This window comes from Phasianus colchicus, chromosome 8 (assembly GCF_987193195.1).
Source record: "Phasianus colchicus chromosome 8, bPhaCol1.hap1.1, whole genome shotgun sequence".
In the NCBI taxonomy this organism is placed as follows: Eukaryota; Metazoa; Chordata; class Aves; order Galliformes; family Phasianidae; genus Phasianus; species Phasianus colchicus.
The window spans coordinates 32,833,963-32,857,538 of NC_143443.1; the positions used below are offsets into that span (position 1 = coordinate 32,833,963).

Here is a 23,576-nt window from a genome sequence, read left to right on the forward strand (position 1 = left end):
GGCCAATTTTAAGCAGCCAATTTGGAGTTTCTGGTTGGTAGAGCACCGAGGGAGTGCAAGGTTCAAAAGCTGGCCATCACACAACGTATTTCACAATGAATTCAGACTGTTTTTCTAACCCAGCTGTCTTGTTTAAAAACCAGCACAACCCTCCAAGGTATACAAATAATTAATTTCAACCCAGGCTCCGAAGCAGCAGCTCCCAAACTTTCTTTTCTGGTTGTGACCTCATTTTACAGACCGGTAACTCCGTGCAACCCCAAACAGCAGAATAAATATTGGACAAAATGAAATTTCCACCAGGTTCATAACCTTGCTCATAACTTCAACCAACCTCATTTTGGGGCCACTGTCCTCTCTGGGAACTGACAAAGTTCTAATACAGATGATGTCCAAGGTGCACCGATGGGCCACCAATGGTGGCTCTAAGGTCACATACACCAAAATCCTCCACACAGCTCTGCTTGCTCTCCACAGAGGGCAAAAACCAAGATATGAATGTTACCTGACCACATCGTAAATAAATCCCCTTAAAATTACCACCCTTGTTGGTTTTTATTGCAACAAGACATATCTCAGCATTAGGGGAACTACACTGGGCTCTGCATGCTGCTGGGAACCCATCGGTATCGCTGATGGGAATGATGAGATGCAGATGGAGCAGCAGGAGCTTCCCAGATGGGATCTCACACAACTACAAGCCAGCAGCCCAGCGTACATCGGGACCTTTCCACAGTGGGATTCAGACACCAAGAGGGTAAAATTGGCACCAAAACACTTCAGCAGTGCTCGGCTCCCCGCCTCTGCCCTGAGTTCGTGGCTTTTGACAGCGATGTACACAACTCAAAGCAAGAAGCAGCAAGTTCCTGCACACACATCCTGGGGACAGACATCAGGGGCTGCTGCTCGGACATGCCTTGTGCCCAGACACCCACAGCAGGGCTCAGCCAGCACTGTGCAGAGCAAGCACTACGCACACATTGCTTCCTCGTTCCGCAGTCTGAATGTTAACCACCAGGATATTCCCATCAACGTGCAGAAAAGAAAGGGTAAAAAAAAATGTAGTCCTTTGGCTCCCCGTTGCCATTAAAATTAATTGCCACATAAAATTGCTGATTCCTAGCAAATGAAGCCATACGATTTATCAACTCAAGGATAGAGCAAACTCACTGGTGGTTTAAATACATTACCTGAGTTATTACTAAATTTTGTTCCTGTGACAGTTTTATGGATAATGTAGGTTTTATAAATTCATTAGCATGAGACTAACTTTCAAAGTAAACAAAGACACTAAATAAACATCACAGCGCTGTATTTACACACAAATAGATTTCCCCTTCCTCCCAAAGCCACGCTGGGATGCTCAGAGGAAAAATACGAAAGCGGCTCTGCGGAGGCACTCCAAGAAGGGATGATGGGCCCCAGGACCAGGGCCAGGTTTTCACACTGGAACAGGTTGCCCGAGGAGGCTGTGGATGCCCCATCCCTGCAGGCATTCAAGGCCAGGCTGGATGTGGCTCTGGGCAGCCTGGTCTGGTTGCTGGTGACCTGCACATAGCAGGGGGTTGGAACTGGATGAGCATTGTGGGCCTTTGATACCCAGGCCATTCTATGATTCTATGACATGGCACCACCACACCTATGAGATGTGCTACAAAACAAAGCGGGATGCTGAGAAGAGATGGAGAACATTTCTTGGTCTTCCTCCCAGCTTACAGTGAAGTATCTCAGAAGGAAGCACACGTCTGAAGCTGGTACTGCTGCTTCTGCAAGAAGTCTTATTGTGATAGAAGTTGCTTTAACCTGGTTTTGCTGGAAGAAGTGACTAACATTGCTATGAAAAAAAAGAGAAGGTAGGAAAAAAAGCTGTTTTTCTCCACTTTTCAATTCTGTTTACTCCGTGCATTTATCAGCAGCATGTGCAGAACCAGTCTCACTCTTTCCCCCAGGCAGGCAGTGAGTTAGTCACACTTTCCCCTGTTGTGCAGCTCCTTTAGTCAGCAGCGGGGAAGTGATAAAGCTGAAGAAACTAAACAAAAACAGGAAAACGCATATGTAAAAAACACAGAAATCATCAGGAGGTACATGCAGGGGAAATGTAACATTCAAACTGATTCTGCTTGCTTCACTTGAGGAGACGGCAATGTGGGCAGGAGTTCCTCGGGGCCGAGCACAGGGTGGGGGGGCAGCGGGCAGACACGGGAGGTGCAGATGCTCCTAAAGCAGTGCCAAGGCAGGAACAGGGCACTGAGACGAGCTGACTGTGCTCACAAGGAGAGAAACTGCCACCAGAGAACAGCCTTTGCACAGCTCGGAGCGAGCTGCAGCTCCCGGCCCCAGCAGCACACTCACTCAGGCTGGCCAGGTGCTAAATTAAGAGCTGGCGGCAGGCACAGCCCGAGTTTTGCAACCGGCGCAGTGTAATTATGCACCATTGCTTCATTCTTGGGGGTCTACTTATTTAAAATGCATTAAAGAAATAAATCACTGCTGATTGTTCTGTCCCCTTTTCTTTTAAGCCAGGCTGGGGCAATAAATCTGTAAAAAGAGTGATTCTTCTTTTAAATAAAAACAACAAAGGGGGGTAACAATGGGAGGCACAGCAACTTATTTCCAGAATCGCAGCCTTGCTTATTTTCTTCAGAGACTCTGCACTGAATTATTTGCTAAAAGAGATGCAAGAGGTGGCAAGGATGCCAAATAGCCCTAATACACCTTCACCATATTATCAACCCAAACCATCTGGAGCCATGGCGTCCTCGGAGCTGAGCGGGCTGAAGTCTTGGGACTGATCCACGTGCTCAGTAAGCTGCAGCACTAAGTGTGGCACATACATGAATACAACAGTAACAGAGGGATTTTGTTCCGTGTAAAACCAACAAAACCCAACTGGAGATGCTCCCAGTGCAGATCCCAATGGGTTGGGTTTGGGAATGGTTCAGCCAACGCTCACAGAGCCATACCACACAGCAATCCTCACCTCCCTCTAGGAAAGCCCCAAGTTGCCAGTAATGCCACATGGAGCAAAACCACAATCATGCTCGTGCAAAAAAAAATGCCTTTGAGATTCTTTTTCCAGGCCTGGTGTTAGTCACCAGTCTCACAAGGTCAGCGGAGCGGCCAGCGAGAGGCCAAGCAATCCTGTGAGCTTCTGCTGCCAACACAAACCTTAATTCTGTAAGGAAGACCTCACATTCCATTGGGAAGCTCAATAAGGGACCTGATTTTTTATCTAATGGGCTTTCAAAATGATTTTATTGACACTGACCGTGTTGAATTTCGTATGGGAAAGAATTTAAAGTAAGAATAAATATACACATATATGCATATATACAGGCACGTAAGTGTCTCTCACCATTACTGTCAGCTGCTAATTACAAAGAACAACCACCTTGATATTAACGTTAGGTAAAATTACCTGGTCTCAGGAGTGACCACATAGCTGTGTTTTGACAAATGATTCCCACATCTATAGTATTAAACACATTCCTCCAAAGAAGTCTGTATTTAAAATTCTATTGCTCGACTCTGCTCCTGTTCTCCCCCAAAACCACCCTAAAATCTCAGCTGTCTGCACACCCAGCTGTTTCCTGGCTTTTCTATGCAAATTGTTCTCCCTGGATTTTATTGCATGCATGTCTTTGACTCTGAAAACATGCCCAAATTTGAATTAGGGGCCCTACTTCCATCCAACAGAGTTCTTGTCAAGTAAGCTCCATTCTCACAGCACCTGCCAGGGAACAATTATCCCATAACTCGCAGAACCCAGCAGTTCTGTACCAGACATCACCCCAAAGACATCTCAGAGGATCATCAACCCCCTGCTACAGGCAGGGTCACCAACTCCCAGGTCTGGTAGCAGACCAGGCTGCCCAGGACTTCATCCAACCTGGTCCCAAACACCTCCAGGGACGGGCATCCACAGCTTCTCTGGGCAGCTGTTCCAGCACCTCACCACTCTCTCAGTAAAGAACACATTTTTACATGGTTCCTCCCAGTTGCCCGTTGCCTCTCTGGCTTTCCCACAAAACATTAAACACAAAAATAGAAATAAAATGAAATAAGAAGATGTAAAACTTTGTGTTTCACTAGCTCCTCTATAAAGTTGCTTCAGAGGATGCTGCCCCCCCAGCACCATGGGCTTCTATCCACTGCTCCTTGCTGACCTTTTGCTCAGAATCTGCTAGCTTGAGTTCTGTTCCCAACAGAAATGCACGCATGGTGCAGTGCAAACATCTGCAAAAACTCCTGGAATCCATAAATAACTCCCATTCATGAATATTCTGTTAGAAGACCAGTGCCACAGCTCAGCCTACACAACAGCACTGTCCTTCTTTCACTTGGACAGCTGAGGCTGCACTGTGTTTTGAAATACACATAACCCTGTATCACCAGAAACAAAATAGCCTAACTCATGGTATTTATCAAAATCGAGCCTTAGGCCAAAGTGTTTTTATGGTCAAACCAGAAATGCTGCTGGGTCTCAGCAGTCTCTGCACTAACACAATGCTGTGCTGATAACCTACAGTCTTCTTATGTGATGCTCCAATGTTTTACATGCAGATTTTGCAGCAGCTGGACCAAATGCTGTCCCCCTGTACAAAACTGGACTCATGCAATAGGCACAGTCAGAAATGCATGCACTGCATCCGAGAGCAGAATGCACCCCGCTCTGTGTATTAACTAAATGATGGGCTGTACTCATCAAATATTTATCATGCACTACACAATACTGTGATTGAATTGATGCACTTCCACCCCTACCCATCAGAGCACTCGGAAAGCCCTCTGTAACTTCTACTCCAGAAGTTTCCAATTACACAACTTGATTTTCCTATAGGCCTGTGCATTTTGAAGGGATGGCAGCTGAGGCAGTGTGCCTATAAATGCAGAGCTGTTGGGTGTTTTTTCTCCCACTGTCTGTTCCTCCGGAAAGATGTCCCCAGCACAGCATCCAACAAAGTGCATTTTTCCTTCACCATCGATTTCCTAAACATAAACACAAACCCACAGAATGCTGTATCGCGCTGAGCTACACGGTGCAGTGCCAGCCTCTGAACGAACCCATCGTGTGATGGGAGAGGAAATCACTAAAAGCTGCCTGCTAGGATTGCTTCATCCCACTGCTGCTGCAGACACCCGATGCTGGCAGCCCTGCTCCCTCCTCCACGCCATGGCAATATTCCCATCTCTGCGCTCCCAGATGTGACCAAAACAAGTCAATAAACTGGGAACCTGATTGGAGCAGCAGCCATGAATGAGGAAAGAGTGGGCTCTAATGAGACACAGCAGCATCCTTGGGCTGGGTGCTGGTAGTGGGGTGAGCAGGGATGGCAGACGCACCAGGGGCCCAAGGGGACTTGAGGAACTGAAATGGAAAAACCAGGAAATAAAATGTAAGCAGTGCATTGTGAGCAAGTGATGGGAGGAAGCAGCAGAGCTCTTAACAAATTGGTTTTTGTCTGGTTAGCTGATGCAGAAGTGGAACAGGAAATTAATTCAATATGCCGCAGACTTACATTCTGCTATTATTTTCTGTGGTTTTTTTTTTTATTCCCCTATATAGATGTATATATATATGCACATATACAAGCCAAAAAACAAAGTATTTCTGGGCAAGCTTATTGAAGCTTATGAGACTCCAATTAAAAAGATCTAATCATTATTAGAGCCCAACTACAGAGTAGCCTTGGAAATGAAACAATAAAATAATACCAGTTAAGGATGAAAGACCCTCTCCAGAAACCATTTGGCTGCCAGCAGCTCTTGATTTGCTCAGAAATATCCCAAATCAACAGGTAACACCATTATGCTCACATAAACCTTCAGGAAGTTCCCATTCTGTGCTTTACGGGATGTAGTGGCGTGCCACTAATTTTGCTTTTAATCAGAAAATGGATATCAAACCCAACTTTCTAGATGGAATAATGGCATGGGAGATTGATGGCACTGCTGTGCTGCAGAACGACTATTTAAAACACTTTTGGCTGCACTTACAAAGCTCCGGTGACCTCCACAACTATAGAAACTGTACGTAGTGGTAGGAGGAAATAAAATTAGTGACTCACAATACAGAACTAAAGCAATTCAGCATTTCTCAAAGAGGCTCTGACTGCGGTTAGCACTTCTGCAGTGACACTGGCGCTTGGCTTTGTGTTTAGAGACAGAAAGAATGACTACGAATTTCCCTGGAAGAAACATAAGCTGCCAGGAGCGCACTAGTGGTGCCGAGGGTACCAGGGAATTTCTGTGCAGAAGCAAAACAGAAAGAGGTAGCAGATTACTAGAGCTGTAGGGTTCTCCTACCATGTTCTCCCACCACGTGGCCACAGCACCTGGTAGGAAGGTGGCAGGAGGCAGAACATAAAGACAAAGGGAATGCAGCTGGAAGAAGAACAGAGGGGGAGAAAGGAGAAGCTGGTAACAGAGTGGATGCAGCACGAAAAGAGGCACCCCCATCACACCTATTGCTGACTCACACATTTTGGGTTAGTTTCATAATTTCTTTGTATTCTGGCAGCACCTGGCATCTGCCACTGAAATTGGAGCCATGTTGTGCCAAGCTCCTGAGCTGAAAACCTAAACAGACAAAGCAGAGTGAGGAACCTACACCAGCCTTGCCCAGCGTGGCAGGAGCTGCAGCAACAAGGAAATGCACCCGCTTGCACCCAGCCCCATTCTGACCACGTGGAGAAGAGACAGGCACCGCTCTTCTTCCCATGGCAGGAGCACAATCATCCAAGAGTTTTCAAAAGCTCTCAGGACTCACGTGTCCCTCTGTGAGGACAGATTGGGTGTTTGGGATTGTGAGGACCCCCTTCTGATTTGCTGCTGGAAGGAGCCCAGATGGTTTCCCAAGTGGTCCCCATCCTCAAGTTATCCCTGCGTGGAAAGGAGCATGAAAATCACTCCCTTTCAACAAAGGGATGCGCTCCTCTCCTGCCCTTCTGTTGCCATTTTTGGGAGCAGCTCTTTGTGCTCCCACTGAGACGCTTCACCAGACCAACCACGCCAAGGTGTCACTGGGAACCAAGTAGGTTCCTCCCAGCACCCCTGTGTCATAGTGTGAGTCCATGCTGATGTTTCAGCTCCTTTCATGCCTATGGTTACAATAATCCCATGGCTGAGACCCCAGGGTTTGCCCTGCACCCTCTGGGCTCAGAAGTTTCCATTCACTTGTGGCTACACAAAGTGAGTTCCTCTGGTATTGTACCACGGAGCTCTGCAGAACTCATTATTTTGCAAATGGAACTGTACATCATTAAGAAAAATGTTGATTATAACATCTGCAATCATTATTTGGCCCATTACTTAAAAAGCTGGTTGCAATACATGGGCTGGGGAATAACTGATAGTATGCTTGCAGTGCTCAAGATTATGGGATGTCAGAAAACAAGTGGTTTCTTTGACTCTGACATGTGGGCTCTGTGGTACTTTGTAATCAGACCAACACAGTTCTTCATCCCAAGCATTTAAAGAAGACACCAGATATCTTTAAAAGAATGAACATACTGTAATATCTTCTCCCATGCCTTTTTTCTCTTCTTTCTATTCTTTGGAAGGACTTAAATTTTTACATTTCATAGAATCAGAGAATCATTTATCCTTAGACAAATATTATATATGTATAATATATTTATATGTCCTTTTCTTTATATGTCCAACAGTGAATCTGTGCTGACAGACAGCAAGCTTATAGTTCCTGTGCCGTCGTGGCTACAGCTGAGTGAACAGCACACACCAATCCTCCCTGGCCTTGTAGCAAACATCTCCCATTTACATCCACACCTCAATGATTTTCCCCACTCCAGCTGTTCCTTGCCACTAAAAGAAGGGAGATTTACACTGGACAGAAAAGTTGATTACAAAAAGAATGATGAGACACTGCACGAGCTGCCCAGAGGGGTACTGGTGCCTGTCCCTGCAGACACCCAGTGCCAAAGGATGGGCTCTGAGCACTGATGGGTGCCCCTGTGTCCTGCAGGTTGGACCAGAGGGTCTTGAAAGGTCTCCTCTAACAGAAACGATTCTGTGATTCTACATTAGCCCTTCCCTTGCCTACCCAGGGGTTCTACGCTGGCTCCTCTCCAACTTCCCTCTTCAATACAACCAATTCACTTAAGAGCCTGGCAAGCTGTTTTGTTGTTGTTGTTGGTTTGTTTGTTTCCCACGTCTGTTTTAAGCAGTTTCAAAGTGGTGAGAAGAAATAAAACAGATTTTTTTTTTTTCCACACCTCAGTTCAGCCACAAACGAAGCACCTGGCTGGCACAGAAAAGCAGTGTCATGATGGAGGCTTGTGGAAAGGAGAGAGAATGGAAGTGCAACTTGCCCACCTGCCTCTAACAAAAGGTGCTAAATGGGCCAAAATGAAGCAGGAAGAACAAACTTCTCTGACCTCTCTGAATTTTGATACAGAATTGCAAAAGGATTAGATCTCTTCTCCTTGCATCTAAACCTTTATTTTCACTGTGAAAAGAAAAAGCAAAATAAAAAACCCAAAAAACCTGAAGTGAAATGAAGCACAACATACAAATATGAGCAGGCAAAGCATAAATGAAATTATATGCAATATTAGATAGAGCGTTTGCTTGCACCCAAAGTAAAAGAAAAAAAAAACACCACCTATCTCTAATAGGTGCTAATTAGATCATTCCACAGCAATTGGCTGCTCCTCAGTGTGGACACCAAGCAGTGCTTTGTTGGGAGCAGGTCACTGTGGCCATGGCCACGTCCTGCTGGCTCCTCCAACCCCATGCAGCACCCCTCCTTTACCACTGGTGTAGCCATTACGAGGATTTCTTTTTCCTGTGGTTAGTTTATATGCTCCAGCTCATTAACATCTCCTAATACCAGAACTCAAGGCTAATTAGGCATGGCAATCCTGAGGAACATATTCTCTGTTCATCTTCCCAAAGCAGGATGCTCCTTGGCGGCCCAGCTGTAGCTCCACATGCTACCAGAAGGGTATCACCCTGGAAATAAAAATACCACAGGATCCCACACAGGACACAGCAGGGATCCTGTACTTGTTAGCTGATGGCACAGTTTACAGGCTGTTTTGCTTAAAAATTGGACGCATCTCTGTCATTAAAGCAGATTCCTGCTCAGCAGCCTCGAGGAGTTTCCCCAATAGTTATACACACACCAGAGCTCTCATGATAAAAGATAGCGACTTGAGAACAAAGGGGCAGCGTGGTTAGAAAGCTTCAGAGATTTCTCTAAAGAACATTCCCCAGGCCAACACCGGTGGGAATTTTCTACCCCTGGCTATGAATGTGCAGGAGCAGACAAGCCTGAGATACACTCCACATGCACATGAATTACTCCTAAGGCCGGGCTGCACATCTACACTTCACCTGGAAGTAACAGGATCCCTAGCAAGACCAGAAGCTGAGCACCAGGAGCTATGGACACCAATCATGTCCATAAGCACAGCAGCTCATGATGTTCCAGGTCTTCTGGACCACACCAACACTGACCAAAGCAGTGGGGCATTTTAAAGCTACCTCACCCATGCAGTGTTGCAGGCTTCCCTTCTGTGCCAACACTTCTGTGGTTGTTTTCTTCAGTCTTCACAGACCTTAACCTTTAATACCTTCCTCCTTGGTCTGCTTAACATGGGTCCCAGGTTTAGCAGCTCTAAAGGAAGTCACCAGCCGAATTTCTGTGGTCTTCACATTCCTGTAGCCTTCATTTCAGCATGTTTTAGAACTAAATGCATCGATATTTAATAGATGTCTTTAAAATGACTACAACAAAAGGTAAATTCAAACACAACACCTCTGCATCCCCACAAATACAACTGGTTTGTTTTTTTTTTTTTTACACCCATCACTGGAAAACAGTGATGACTGAGGAACCAAAATGCAACTACAGACAGCACAAAGGATGGCTGCGTGCCTTCCTGCTCTTCCAAACACATCATAGCATCTTTAAGGTTGAGGAGAAGAGCAACTGGAAGAGCCATGCCCACCATGAGACAGGAGCAACCAACAAGCAACATCCTCTCTGCCTCATTCCCATCCATTCCTGGTTCTTTATCTCCTTCTTTACAAATCCTTTGTCTGAGAACTGAGTGAGCCTTAATGTTGGAAGCGTGAGCCAAGCCCACTGACCGAGGCAGCACAGACTTGCCTCCAGCCACCCGCTGACTCTCATTTTTGGAAATGACTCACTTCCAAAAGCCTCTGTAAGCCTGACTGCATGGGTCCACAGATTACAGGATGGAAATGTAAAAAAATCCTGGACAAAGATGAAGCATCCAACAAACCTCTATCCAGAGGACATCCTACATGCAAACCCTCCTGTGCTAGATGCCTTGACATCAATACTTTTGTCTCTTGTCACCTGGAGCTCTCTCACTTTGCAAGCACACAGCTCCAGCCAACTGTGACACCTCATGCAGAGGATGTGCACCCAAAGTTCCAGGAGGAAAACCACAAGAGGCACCGTTTGGGGGCAGCTCAGAGCAAACTGGAATTTTGTTTGAACTGACCAAGCCATTTACTCACCAGAGTCCAGCAAGCATTAACCTGCTTACTGAGCCAGCAGCGTTCAGCTCCTGGGCACAAAGCATCAGGCTTGGCATTGAAATCCAGCCTGGGCTCTGCTGCTTGGCTCCTTGCAAATCACAGCTCCCTGCACTGCCAGCCCGCTCCCAAGGATAAGCAGTGCTCTGGAAGGAGCAGCACACAAAGCCATCAGCTGCAGGGTACTGGGGACTGTCTGCCTCCAAGCAAACCTGTTGCTACTGGCCAAGCATCACATTCTGTACTCTCAGTCCTTAGCAAAAAAGTGTGCTTAGTGCATAAGCTTTGAAAAATACAGTGTGAATTGTGCAGCAATATGGGGTTAATATTAATTACAGTGTGTCCGAGGAAGAGCTGTGTGAGCAGCACGGTTTTGTTGCTGTGCCCCAAGAGTGGGGCAGTGGTAAAAGCTGACAAGCATGCAATTAGCACCAAATAGGATGGGACCCTTCTGGCCAGGCATGCACTCACCTGATCAGACCGTGGTGAGGAGAGAACACAAATACCTGGGCCACGTGCTGACCCACCTAGGATAACTCCCAGCCCAAACCCGTGCTCCACCATCCATCCCCCAAATGAAGCCCTCCAGTGTAGTGCAGAGCTCTGCTTATACAGGTTTTATATGTATTAGATGGCGTTAATTAATCTTTTACTGACTTAGTTCTCTGATGTGATTATACAGCCATCGCATCAGCACCTGCCCTCTCCTCAATGACTCCCAGACCACATCTCACTGTGCTGACAGACCAGGGTCACACCAAAAGAGCAGCACCAGCACTCTGCTTACATCTCTGCAACCATTAAAAAACATTAAAGAGTTATTTCTAAAACACCTCAGCAAAACGCAGCTACCAAAGGCATGCCTGCATAGGAAGCCACCTCAGACCACAGCTGCACAGGACTGCAGCGGCCATGCTCGGATTTGGAACAGCTTTACAGGGCTTTAAACCCAGCAGGTGTTCTCTCCGTCTTCACTTCAGACAATATTATGCTGTCCCAGAACTGTAGTAGTGAACTCACAGTGACCCTGTCAAATAAATATTTTTCCCGAGGTAACACTGTTTTAAATATATCCATTTAGTATCATTATTTGAAAAACGCTGGACAAATTAAAATGTAAAATTTGACTCTTTCCAGCATTTTGTATTCCGATAAACTCCCACAGTACTCTCTCTCATGGCAGCCAGCCCGTATTTCTGAGGAACTGAAATTCTAAAAAGCCAACAACACTTTTCAGTCTCTGTGCATTAATCATCTCTCCTGGTTCAGGAACTCTCTTTGAGTGAAAGGGAAGAAGTGTGAGGATGAGGGATTTGTGTGCGATGTGCTCGCTTAATAAGAGTGCAAGAACACCCTGTACTGCCTGGAACACACACACCATCTAACCCTAACCCTAACTCCAGTGCTAACCTCAGTGCTAACCCCAGCACTAACCTTAACCCTAACCCGAACACCAACCCTTACCCCAACACTAACCTCAACCTCAATGCCAACCTCAACACTAACCTTAACCCCAATTCTAACCATAACCCCAAGCCCAATGCTAAACCTAACACCAAACCCAACACCAATCCCAACCCAACCCTAATTCCAACACTAACTCCAACACAAACCTCAACCACAATGCTGACCCTAACCCCAAGCCCAATGCTAAACCTAACACCAACCCCAACACCAATCCCAACCCATCTGACCACACAAGGATTCCTATCACCTGCATCAAGGCTGGACAGTACCAAGCATTTCTCCAAATCAAGTGGCAACAGTGAATTTGGTGAAAGCAATTCTGAGTGAAGTCCTGTGCTCCAGAAAAGGTGAGACAAACTGAACTTGACTCAAGAACATTTTGGTTTCTCAGCAGGACAGTGGTAGCAGGGGGAACACGTTGTGATGGAGCGTACTTCTGAAATGGTAAAAAAGCACTTTCAGTACTCACTGTCAGAAGGTGTCAAATGGACTGAAATGGGCTTGCTGGCAGTGAGATATCAAAATGCCACATCTGATGGCATCAGCAGGGTCACTGCAGCCAGGGCCAGCACCAACTCGGGCATTTCTGCAAGTGCTGCACTAAAAACATGACCCTGCTAAATGCACACTTCTGGTTTTATTGGATTTTTCCTTGCTCTCGTATTTTGAGAAAGGTTAAATATGTCAAGCATTAGTTTATAAAACCTCTCGGATGAATCCTCTTACTCACATGATCTTTCTAAATGCTCCCAATCTTTCCAATTCTCCTTACACAGAAGTTATTCTATTCCTTTGCCATTTCAGCCTCCTGCCTCTCAAAGCTCAGGGGGTTTCCCGTGCCCGACTTAGCACAATATCCAGATCAGGATGCTGTGGATGTAAGAGCATTATAATATTTTCGGTATTTTCTCACCCATTCTTCAGATGGCCTAACATCTTGTTTGATCTTTTGTGACCGCGCCTGCACACTGAGCAGATGTCTTCATTGAGCTGTCCGCAGTGACCCTCAGGTCTTTTTCCCAAGTGGTTTCAGTTCATTGAAAAGCCAGCAATGAGCATGGGGAGCCCAGACCTTTCCTTCCCATGCATTTGTCAGTGCTGACTTTCATCTGCCCCTGTGGTCCTCATCTGCTCAGCTTCAGCTCTGTCGTGCTCTTCACGCAGATCTACCTGCCTCAGTGCAGCCAGGTTGCTTTAGATCCATTGCTCTGCTGATGTATGCTTAAAAAAATACAGATTTGTGCCACAGGGAGCAGTGGCTGTGTGCTGGGGATGGAAGGGCCCACTGGCAGCCCCTCCCATAGCCAGAAGTGCCAAAACTGACCACGGAGTTGTAGAATCATGGAACTGCTTGAGTTGGAAGGGACCTTTAAATGTCATCTGGTCATCAGTTACAGCTTTTAGCTGCAGCAAATACATTAACGACACCGCCCATTTTTTAGGAAGTTCTATGAATGCTTTTTGCCTTTAGAGCAGCCCAGCGTTGGCCAGCAAAGCCACAACAAGCGGGTGCCAGAAACACACTGCTGTGAGATCTGCTCATGAGCTGCCAGCCAGGCCCTGCACATCCCTCCTCGTGGGCACAGAGATCCCCACCAGCGCCCAGACCACAGATTTACACTTCCAGCAGAATTCCGAGCAGCACTTAAAGATTTTTAACTACCATCCCTTTGTCCCAGGGAGTTAAGGCTGATCGAATGTCACAACGTGACACATGAATGCACAACACAAGGGAGGCCTGACAGGCAGCAACATTGTAATATGATAATTCCTCTTTGTCCCTTAATCGCCTCTCTTTTTTGCAGACTTGATTCAGTTACCAACATGTGATCAATCATTGCCTTTTTCAGTGAGATAATTTTTTGCCCTCTATCTAAATGGCTCCTGTCAAAGGAAATCCAGTACTAAATTAAAGCTGATATGCTTGTCTCTGCCCTTTTGTTTGTTGACTTCTTCACGCATACAATTGATTTTAAATAGATTTTTTTAAGGGTTCCATCACCATGTAAGTGTATATATTATTAAAAATCTGGCTCCTTGAAATTACCACAGACTATTAAATAAATAGTCTTCAGCACGTGATATAAAGGAGAGGAATAAAGAACAAGGGCATCCACTGGTCAGCATCTCGAGGTGTAAAGAGAGCAAGCTGCTTGCCGAGCTCTTCCCACGTGTTCTCAATGGAACACAGAACTGGAAGACAACCATCAGACCCCGTGGTTTGCAAATGTAACAAAAAGCAGAAAATGTAAATGAACTCAGTACTCAGGGCACTCAACCTGCAAGTTAACACAGGGGGAATGGAGATACTGCTAATGCCCACATGTGCTGAGACTAGACTGGGATGGGGAAGACCCTCCAAGCAAAGCTGCCCACCAGCACACCACTGCAGCCTCTGCCTCAGCTCTGCTGCCCTATTTCCACAGGTACATGGACACCACATTCCAAACATCAAATTTCACATATTTTTGCCTTCTAGCTGTCCTCTTTCCTGTGCCCCTTCCATTTCAGGCAGGTTGCAGTGCATCTTTTAGTCCATCTGAGCTTGAGAAGCAAGAATTTTTTCTGTAGTTTCCCATTTTTTTTTTTTTCTGTCCTCTCTGCAAAAGTTCAGACCTGCAAAAGCATCGATATCATGGAGAAAAAGAAAATGGCATTGCTACTGATTTATTTGTCAAAACTACAAGTCTGGACAGATAAATTAGATAACTGGATTGGCACAGCTGCCCAGGGAGTGGTGGGGTCCCCATCCCTGGAGGTGTTCAGAGCCATGCGGATGTGGCACTGAGGGATGTGGGCAGCAGGCATGGTGGGGGTGGGATTGGGACCTCAGAGGTCTTTTCCAGCCCTAATGATTCTATGATTTCGGATAAGAAAACGGTGATTTCTCAGCTAGGTAGGATGACGCTTATTTAATTCGATGATTGAATGACAACAGATTTTTGGCTGGGCTGTGCATTATAAATTATTGTAAATGGCTTCATCACTTGTCCTGGCTACGCGCATAAGGCACTGAAGACTCTGCCAAGATCATCTAACAGACATCAGCCCTAGGATTTAAAGAAAACATCTCTTTATATATATATATATATATTTCTTTTCAGAGGAAAACACATCAACAAAGCACTGGACTGCCACCTCTTTCTAAGGTGGGTGTGGAAGAAAGAAAGAAACGCTTTCATCTCATGCTTCCAGCAGCTCTCCCTGCCTGCACAGAGGGAAAAGGGAACGTGTGCAGCTCCACGAGGAAGCATCGCCCCTGGGTGAACAGCGGGCCAGCAGGACGCGGCCATCCGCAAAGGGCAGCGGGAGCGGCCATGCTGCAAACAAAGTGAGGAGTGGGCACTGGGGAGGACGGCCTCAGCAGCAACAAAACCACACGCACACAAAAGGTCATCCTTCCAAAAGACATGATAACTGCACCAAAATGTGTTTTAAAGCATTTTCAGAAAGACATTGAGCAGCCCGCATATCTGCTTTGTGTCTCTTGGCAGTTCAAGAATGCCAGCTCACCCTGTCCTCAGGGTGCCAGAACCAATCTGTTGCCAAGAGACACAAAACTGATATCACGGATGTCTGAAGCAGTCGCTGCAAACGCACAGAACAGCAAACGGACTCGTGGTCGGGGTTTGACTTAGTCAGCAATACGTCAGGGGAGAAAAATTAACCTTTTGTTACAGGGCTTCAGGCTGACCGCTCGTGTCCTTTCTGAGCACGGCGTTCTGAGCCAACATCTCAGGGGTTTTTTGAACGTTGACTTTTGATTGGGGAAAAAAAAAAACCCTTCTGGAATGAATCACCATGTCAGCGTGAGTCCCCGCGCTCCGGGGAACAGGGCTTGTGACTTTCCTCACTGACATCTGAATGACATCTCTGAGCACACATCTTACAAGGAAGCCCAAATGCCACCGCTGGATGCCCACGTTAGCTCACAGGTGCAAGCGTGGCAAATGGTCCTGATGAAAATGATTTTGAGGCTCCCCCTGTAAACACTCAAATGGTTTTCACATTTAAGATCTGGTCGCTGGCAAGTTTTCCAGATACAAAATGTTATTACTCAACCTGGTGAGTAACCTACAGGAGATGTCGCAGGTTCACCATCTGCAAATGTTTCCCTGCTTTTTGGTTCTCAAAGCCTCTCCTCCCCCGCCAGCCTGCAAACCCCATGCAGATCCTTCCCACTTGTGAAACAGATGATTATTTTTTTCCCTAGAATTTTCCCACTGCAATCATGGCCAAAGTATTCTGTCCTTCCCAATTACGGAAATTAAATCGAATGCATTCCCTCAAATTCCCTCAAAACAAGGAAATATGGAAAACAGCATGACTGCTTCATGTAGATAGGTTCTCTCTGGACTGTCTAATTTGTTTTGCTAAATTGTTAAAAATTAAGAAATTAAGGAATTAATTAAGAAATACAGTAATTAACTGTAATTAAAAATTACTGCAAGATTTGGGTTCCTTTTCCTAATGTGGGGCACAAATTTTTGCATGTTAAGCTTTGTTGAAACACCAATATGGCAGAAGGCGGCTGTAAAGCAATTAGATACCAGTTCAATATTATTACATTATCCAGGAAATTCCAATTATCAATTAGACAAAATGTTCTGCACATTAAGTTCTCAGAGTATCACATAGTTCTTGCATTTCTGACTAATACATAGCAGCATAGATGTACAGAGACATACACACTGTTACAGGTGCCCACTAGCAAATTACCTTCAGAGACACAGAACGTAGCATCTCACATGAAATAATTAGGATTTCCAAGTGTTTCTATAAAAATGAAAGCATGAGCACAATGACTCCACCCTGGGAAAGAAAAGTGGCATATCCTGAGAGAATGGAAAATACTGCAAATAGCCACAAATCACTGCTAGAAACTGTCTTGGTGTGGGGTTTTTTGGACTACAAATAAAAGGCACTGCCCCTACCACAAGGGTAAATCATTCCTTCCTCTCACAGACCCCCAGTTGGGAGATGGAAGACAACTGGTGTGCTACAAGCATGCAGGCAGCAAGACAGGGGGCATGGGAGAGGGGGGGGGAAGTTAATAAAATTCCTACCAGAAAACAGAAAATGAGATTAAAGGAGACATTTTGGCCACGAGGCCTTCTTTCGGCTGGAGAAGGCCTCAAAGCCAAAGTGTCTCTTCTAATCCTATTTCCAGAGTGCATTTTAATAACCCCTTTGTATATGGTACAATGACTTTAGCAAGTCCTATTTCAAGCAGATTTTCCACACTAGAAAGGAAAATGGGTTAAAATAATCGTACCGTACACCTCGCACACGCGACACTCTGTTTAATCCAATGTCAAATAGCAAAGCCTCACAATGCAGCACAATGTCCATTTACAAAAGTGCCTTACAGGACAAACAACTCGAGGCACCGTATGAGAAAGCCAGGCCAGCACGTCTGGCCCCGACACCCACCCAGAGGCCCCAGAGCAGCCGCCTTGGCTTTTAGGCCCTGAGTTTGCTGAGCCGATGTCACTGGGCAGAAAATTGCTCTGCCTTCGGGCAAAACTGTCAAAAGCTCCAGCACTTGCCATTTCCCATCATCGACCATATGGGAGGAAATTGTGAAAAAAAAAAAAAAAAAAAAAAAAGCAACAACAACAAGGAACTCTCTGGCTTGAAGGGCAGGAAGGAGGTCCTCAATGTGCGCTGCATACCCGGCTTGTATCAGCACAGCACAATGGGATAACAAGACATGGAGCTGCTGGTGTGGGTCCAAAGGAGGCCACAAGGCTGCCCAGAGGATGGAGCACCTCTTCTGTGAAAAAAGCATGAGAGAGCTGGGGTTGCTCAGCCTGGAGAAGGAATGGACCCAAAGAAGTCACGTTGAAGCCTTTCAGTACCTAAACAGGCATACAGGAAAGATAGGGAGCGACTCTTCATCAGTGAATGTAGTTACAGGACAAGGGGTAATGGATTTAAGTCTAAACGAGGAGATTCAGATCAGATCACAGAATTGCCAGGGTTGGAAGGGACCTCAAGGATCATGAATCTCCAACCCCCCTGCCACATGCAGGGCCACCAACCTTCCCACCTAATGCCAGACCAGGCTGCCCAGGGCCACATCCAACCTGGCTTTGAACACCTCCAGGGACAGGGCATCCACAGCCTCTCTGGGCAGCGGTTCCAGTACCTCACCAAAAATTTCTCAGGGAGAAATTCCCCATACTAAGGGCATGAGGCCCTGGCACTGCTGCTCAGAGAGCTGCGGGTGCCCCATCCCTGTAGGTGCTCAAGGCCATGGATAGGATCCTGGACAATCCGATCTGGTGGGAGGTGTGGAGGTACCTCAAGCAACACAAGCCCTGTGATCCCACAGAATCACAGAAGCATGACATTTGGAAAAGACCCCTAAGTCCATCAAGTCCAACTGTCCGCCTACCACCAATACTGCCTACGAAACCATATCCCTCGGTGCCACATCTCCATGATTCCTGAACACTTCCAGGGACAGTTACTCCTCCCTGGGCAGTCTGTGTTGGTGCCTCACCACTCTTTCAGAGCAGAAGTTTCTTCTAATACCCCGTCTGAACCCTCCCTGGAGTAACTTGAGGCCATTCCCTCTTGTCCTATCAACTGAGATGTAGTAGGCAAGACCAAGCTGCTTTCTACCAAGCGAGGAGGTACAACGCTGGCCCAGCCATCCCCACACAAATATGGTGCAGAATATTGCAAAAATAAAACCACAGATCTGTACAACTTCAAATATGGAATGCAGCTTTATGAAACAAACAAGCACCTATGCAATGCCTGGTAATGCCAAGCCAAGCAGCAGTGGTGGCATCAAATCAAACCAGAAACAAACAGAAACACCCGCCAGTATCAGCTTACAGATACTGGAAAAGACATGCAAAGGCCCAACCACTTCTGTGTGTATTGTACAAAAAATAATTATTATAATGGTAGACTAAGTACAACAAATTTTTCTACATCTCAGTGGCACTTCACGGTAGTAGCCAATGCTCCTGGGTAATGAAGTAAAATAAAGCAGGTGAGAAAGACCAAAATCTATGTAGCATGAAATATCTCTGAGAGACTCGTTTAGTGAAATTAACTAGTAGTTTAATAGAAAAAAAGCTTGATGTATGAGAGTGCTCCAATTTCTTCACAGAAATTAACATTTCAATCCTGTTTTTATCTAGAAGTCATTAAACTGTGCAACATGAATTATTGGAACTGTAGCAGAGAATTAACTCTATTCATCAAGTAAGTCCAAACAGTTTAGAGTGCATCTGTAATGAAAAAATAGCTCCACATTTCTATCTCTTCTCATTAAAGTAAACCAGTTTTCCCTCTCTCAGTATATAAAACTGTCTTCTCCTCATGTAATTTATATTACCATAAGCCAGCTCACATTCTAAACTATTACACGCCTCCAATTAATTTTTGCAGCTTTTGCCTGAAAATTTAATGAGATAGTAGTGTATGAACCTGCTGACTCCAGATTACGTGTGTGCTTCCAATATTAATGTTGGCATAATAAAATAATCTGATACATACTTGATGAGAGCTTTTCACTATTGTGAGAGTAGTTAAAGCAATATGTAAACCAATTCCACTGATTTTCCTCCTCCTCCCTCCATCTTTTGGAGAAAAAAGAAAAGAAAAGAAAACAGCCAAACAGATCAGTCCGAAATTGAGGAGTTCCAAGTTAAGCACTCAGGACGATGTCATGAACACTCTCCTGGATGCTTTAAATCAGCTGTTTATAACCTACCTATCAAAATTTATTTTAACAGTAGGGCATTTCTAAACGCTTTTAATTTTGAAGTCCCTATTTAAATAGATTCTTTTCTTTTTTTTTTTTACCCTGCAAAAGACACACATCCATGTGGCCCAGCCCATTTCCATCACCACCATTGGAATGTGGGCTAACAGTGGTTCCGGAGCTGTTACTTATCCCATGCTACTTCCTATTGGTGAGCATAAGGAAGAGATGTACAATCTACTGAGCATCCTTCATGAAGCTTCAAAATGCAGGAGTGGTTCCTGCACACCCAGTCGCCTTGTAATACATCCCATCAGCTGTCCTCACACTCACAGCCATTGAGAAATTAGGAGTTTCAAACTGTGTGGGAAACCAAGGTGGGTTCTGAATCCCAAGCGTCTCTTTAGCTTTTCTTTCTCTCTGCAGCACATTTCATAGGGATATCTCTTATCTAATTCTGCAAACTGGTAGCATATTAGACAAATAACCTTTTCTTCAGAAAGACACATTCTTTGAGACGAAAATTAAAGAAAAAAATTATAATATTGCTTTTCATTGTGACTTCAATTTTACTACTGCATACTGTGCATAATATGATTTTAATATCTATCTGCCTGAGAGAAAAATTGGCAAACGTTATACTCTTAGAGATCAAATAATTTTATACATGGGCTTAAAAATATGCATTTGGCATTATTTGGCACAGTCCTGAAGTTCTATTTACAGGAAACTGTAAATTGTTGATGGTGAATCATGCAGCCCCTGAAAACATGTATTTTGCACCAAAGTGATGGGAGGCAGAGCATGGAGATGTGCAGAGTCCTGAGCCCACTCCTATGGCGAGACCGTGTGAATAATCATTGTTACCAATGCCAATGAGGCTCTCCTATTAATACATGAAGTGATGACATTATTAGCACGTTACAAACAAGGGAGAGAAATAGGGGTGGACACAGAGAGAAATTCAGGCTCAAAGAGGATACAGCGTGGCCACGATGCACTGAAGCAAAGCCTAAATTTGTGACTGCTTTTAGAGGAATAGGCAGTATCTCCAGTGCCAATGGACGCCCAAGGCCGACACACTAAGAAACACCCAACATCAAAATTCAGTTCTTTTGAGACCAGATGAACAAAGCAGGCTGGCCAAAGGATGGGGGAAGGAGCTGGTGGAAGTGGACGCTAGCAGAGAGAACACGCTGCAAAGCACCAAGGCCAACTGCCACACAATTTAACAGCTCCCAGCGGTTTCAAATCAATTTACATTTAAAATAAATGAATTAATTCTGATAATCTCTGATACCACTCAAACTATTTGCTCCAGGGCACTGAAATTCAAATATTCTTTGAGTTCTGGAAATAGGCTTTAACTCGGATGACATACAAACAAAGATAAAGAGTACCAAAAATCAAACACAACTTCCCTGGTTTTTAGAAAATCTAATAGCAAAAGCACTTCATTGGCACTGGAAGCACTTTGCAGTTGTAACATTTACCCCTTGAAGTTGACCCCCTAAGGTGCATATAAAGCATTCTGGTTTCCATGTCAAAAATCCACGGCTCATCTACCCAGATGGCACTAAGAGAGAGCCCCTCCATCCTCAGCCCGTGCACCTCGCAGCACTCCCAGCACCACAGCAGGCAGATCCACACGCAAACCAGATAACTGGACAGGATCTTGGCCAAAAATAGCCCTCCTAGCCCAAGCAGGCTATGGCAAGAAGCCCACCTTCATACCACCCTACACCGCGTTCACTCCATAAGGCCACAGCAGACTCTCATTTCAGCATTTACTTTTATAAATTTTAGAAAACTAACCTCACGCTTTTTGTTATTAAACACACGTGCCTTTATACCTCACAACTCCTGCTGGCACCTTTGCAAGCCAAAAGAAACATGTAATTAAATTAAAGTACACGGACCATCTTCCTTTTCTCCTGTCTATTCTACTTGAATGCCACGCCAGACAGCAAATCAAAATCTGCATTTAAATAGAATATTTTAATGTACGAAAGTGGGCGGCCTGAGGCTAAAGAGGTATTGCATTCGCTTGCCATATGCACAAAATTGCATTTAAAACGTGATACCACATTTTTAAAATTTATTGAGCATTCTCATCATTGTAGTACTTTTGTTTTATTGTAAGAAAACCCTCAGCTCCACGGAGATTTTTGTACCCAAGCACGCTAATAAAAATAATGTGATATTACATCATTTTATCAATTTAATTTCGAGGAAAAGGATGATATTCAATCACATCTCATAAGTCACCATCGCTGATAATTCCGGCCATTATTCAGTGCGAAACTCAAGCAGTCGGAATCCATTAACATAGGTTGCTGCGAATCTGCATTTTTTAGACTTTGTCAGAAAACACAGCCGCCCCAAACTCAGTGACCTGGATCTAACTGCCTTTCAGCCCAAATGGCCCCTGCATCTTTTTGGCGCGGGATAAAGCCTCACCACCCCGACCGGGTCACAGAGAGGATGCCCGACCCTGCCAACCCCACCAGGGTCCCATAGTGTGCTCCAGCTGCCACCCCCAAGGTCCCGTAGGGACACACCATGCTTCGTGGTGGCACTGAGCAGAACCTGGTGATGTGGTGCAGACCCACAGACGGGAGCTCCTCGCTCCCCACGAGGCAACGCGGCCTCCGGCAAGCTGGGGAAGAGTGAGAAGGCAGCAACGCAGCGTGACATATGTTAGTGACATGGTGTCACATCACATTGGATGGGCACAGGGGTGATGAGAACAAAGTGGTTCTGACACTGTGTTATCAGGTCAGCACCTTCAGGAGAAAGGAAAAAATGAAAGGCTCGGTTGTGGAAGGGTCACACGGAGAAGCTGCGAAGCTGCCAAAGCCACGGGGAGGCTGATGGGCATGGTGGGATCCTGCCCAGTGCCATCACAGCCAACTGCACAACCCAAACCCACTCAAACCAAACCATCCAGCAAACTGAACTGCAGCCCTAGAGCACTTCCAAGCTCATGAGGAGATGTCTCAAGCAGGAGCTGCCTCACTACTGCGTTTCCCCCTCATTTGGGCAAAGCGAGCCGAAAATTAACTATTTCTCTTTTGAGAATGTTTCTCTGGCTATTATACGACTTCTCCATTGGAGAGGCAGCTTGAGGAAAGTTCATCCTGTAGCACTAAAAAAAAAAAGGATTTTTTTGAGTCTATTTCTATCAGTTACCCAACAAAATTAAGCCACTTTAGCCTGACCGTATCTACTGCAGCATTTCTGCTGATGTAGAAAGGCAGAAGGGAAATAACAGCACCCCAACAAACACTCATACACCTAAAACAGTTGTAAGAGATTTGGCATAATCCACCCAATGCTCACTTCAGCAGATCTTCCATTTCTTGGTCCTTCAGCAGCCACCAGAACAGCCACCATCAGACAACAGTCCCTGCAACGTGGGAAGCAATGGCCATTGCCACCACCAGAGGAACCAGTGCAGCGGGTTGGAAATCCAGAATAACGCATGCAAACTGAGGACCTGAGATGTGATGGGAGAAACAGCACCAGGGTTTTCTCCCGACCATCCCTAAAGGATGAAGTTAAGATGCTTCTGAATGGCCACAAAGGAAAGGTCGCGGCTTCCTAAGGTCTGAGCACCCAGAATAGAAAAGAGAACACTCCTCAGAGTGCTTAGTGAGTCATAACAAACCTACAGGGAAGCTGCACAGCAAGGAGCAAGCCAACGTGAGACGGCAGACGAGGCTGTTTGCAATTCCAGAATAAAATGGTAATGTGCTGTTGGTAGCGAGCGGTACATTGTTTTAACGCGCTACGATATTTATAAATATATGAAGTTTAAATAATCAGATGACAGAGAGTTCCTTTTCATCTA

The 23,576-nt window shown here is 45.4% G+C and overlaps 1 protein-coding gene across 1 annotated transcript in view; it reads right to left on the reverse strand.

Annotated features, from left to right (window-relative positions):
- Positions 1-23,576, reverse strand: part of CTBP2 (C-terminal binding protein 2) — a 107,987-nt gene that overhangs the window by 62,896 nt on the left and 21,515 nt on the right. The gene's annotated exons all lie outside the window — the stretch shown is intronic.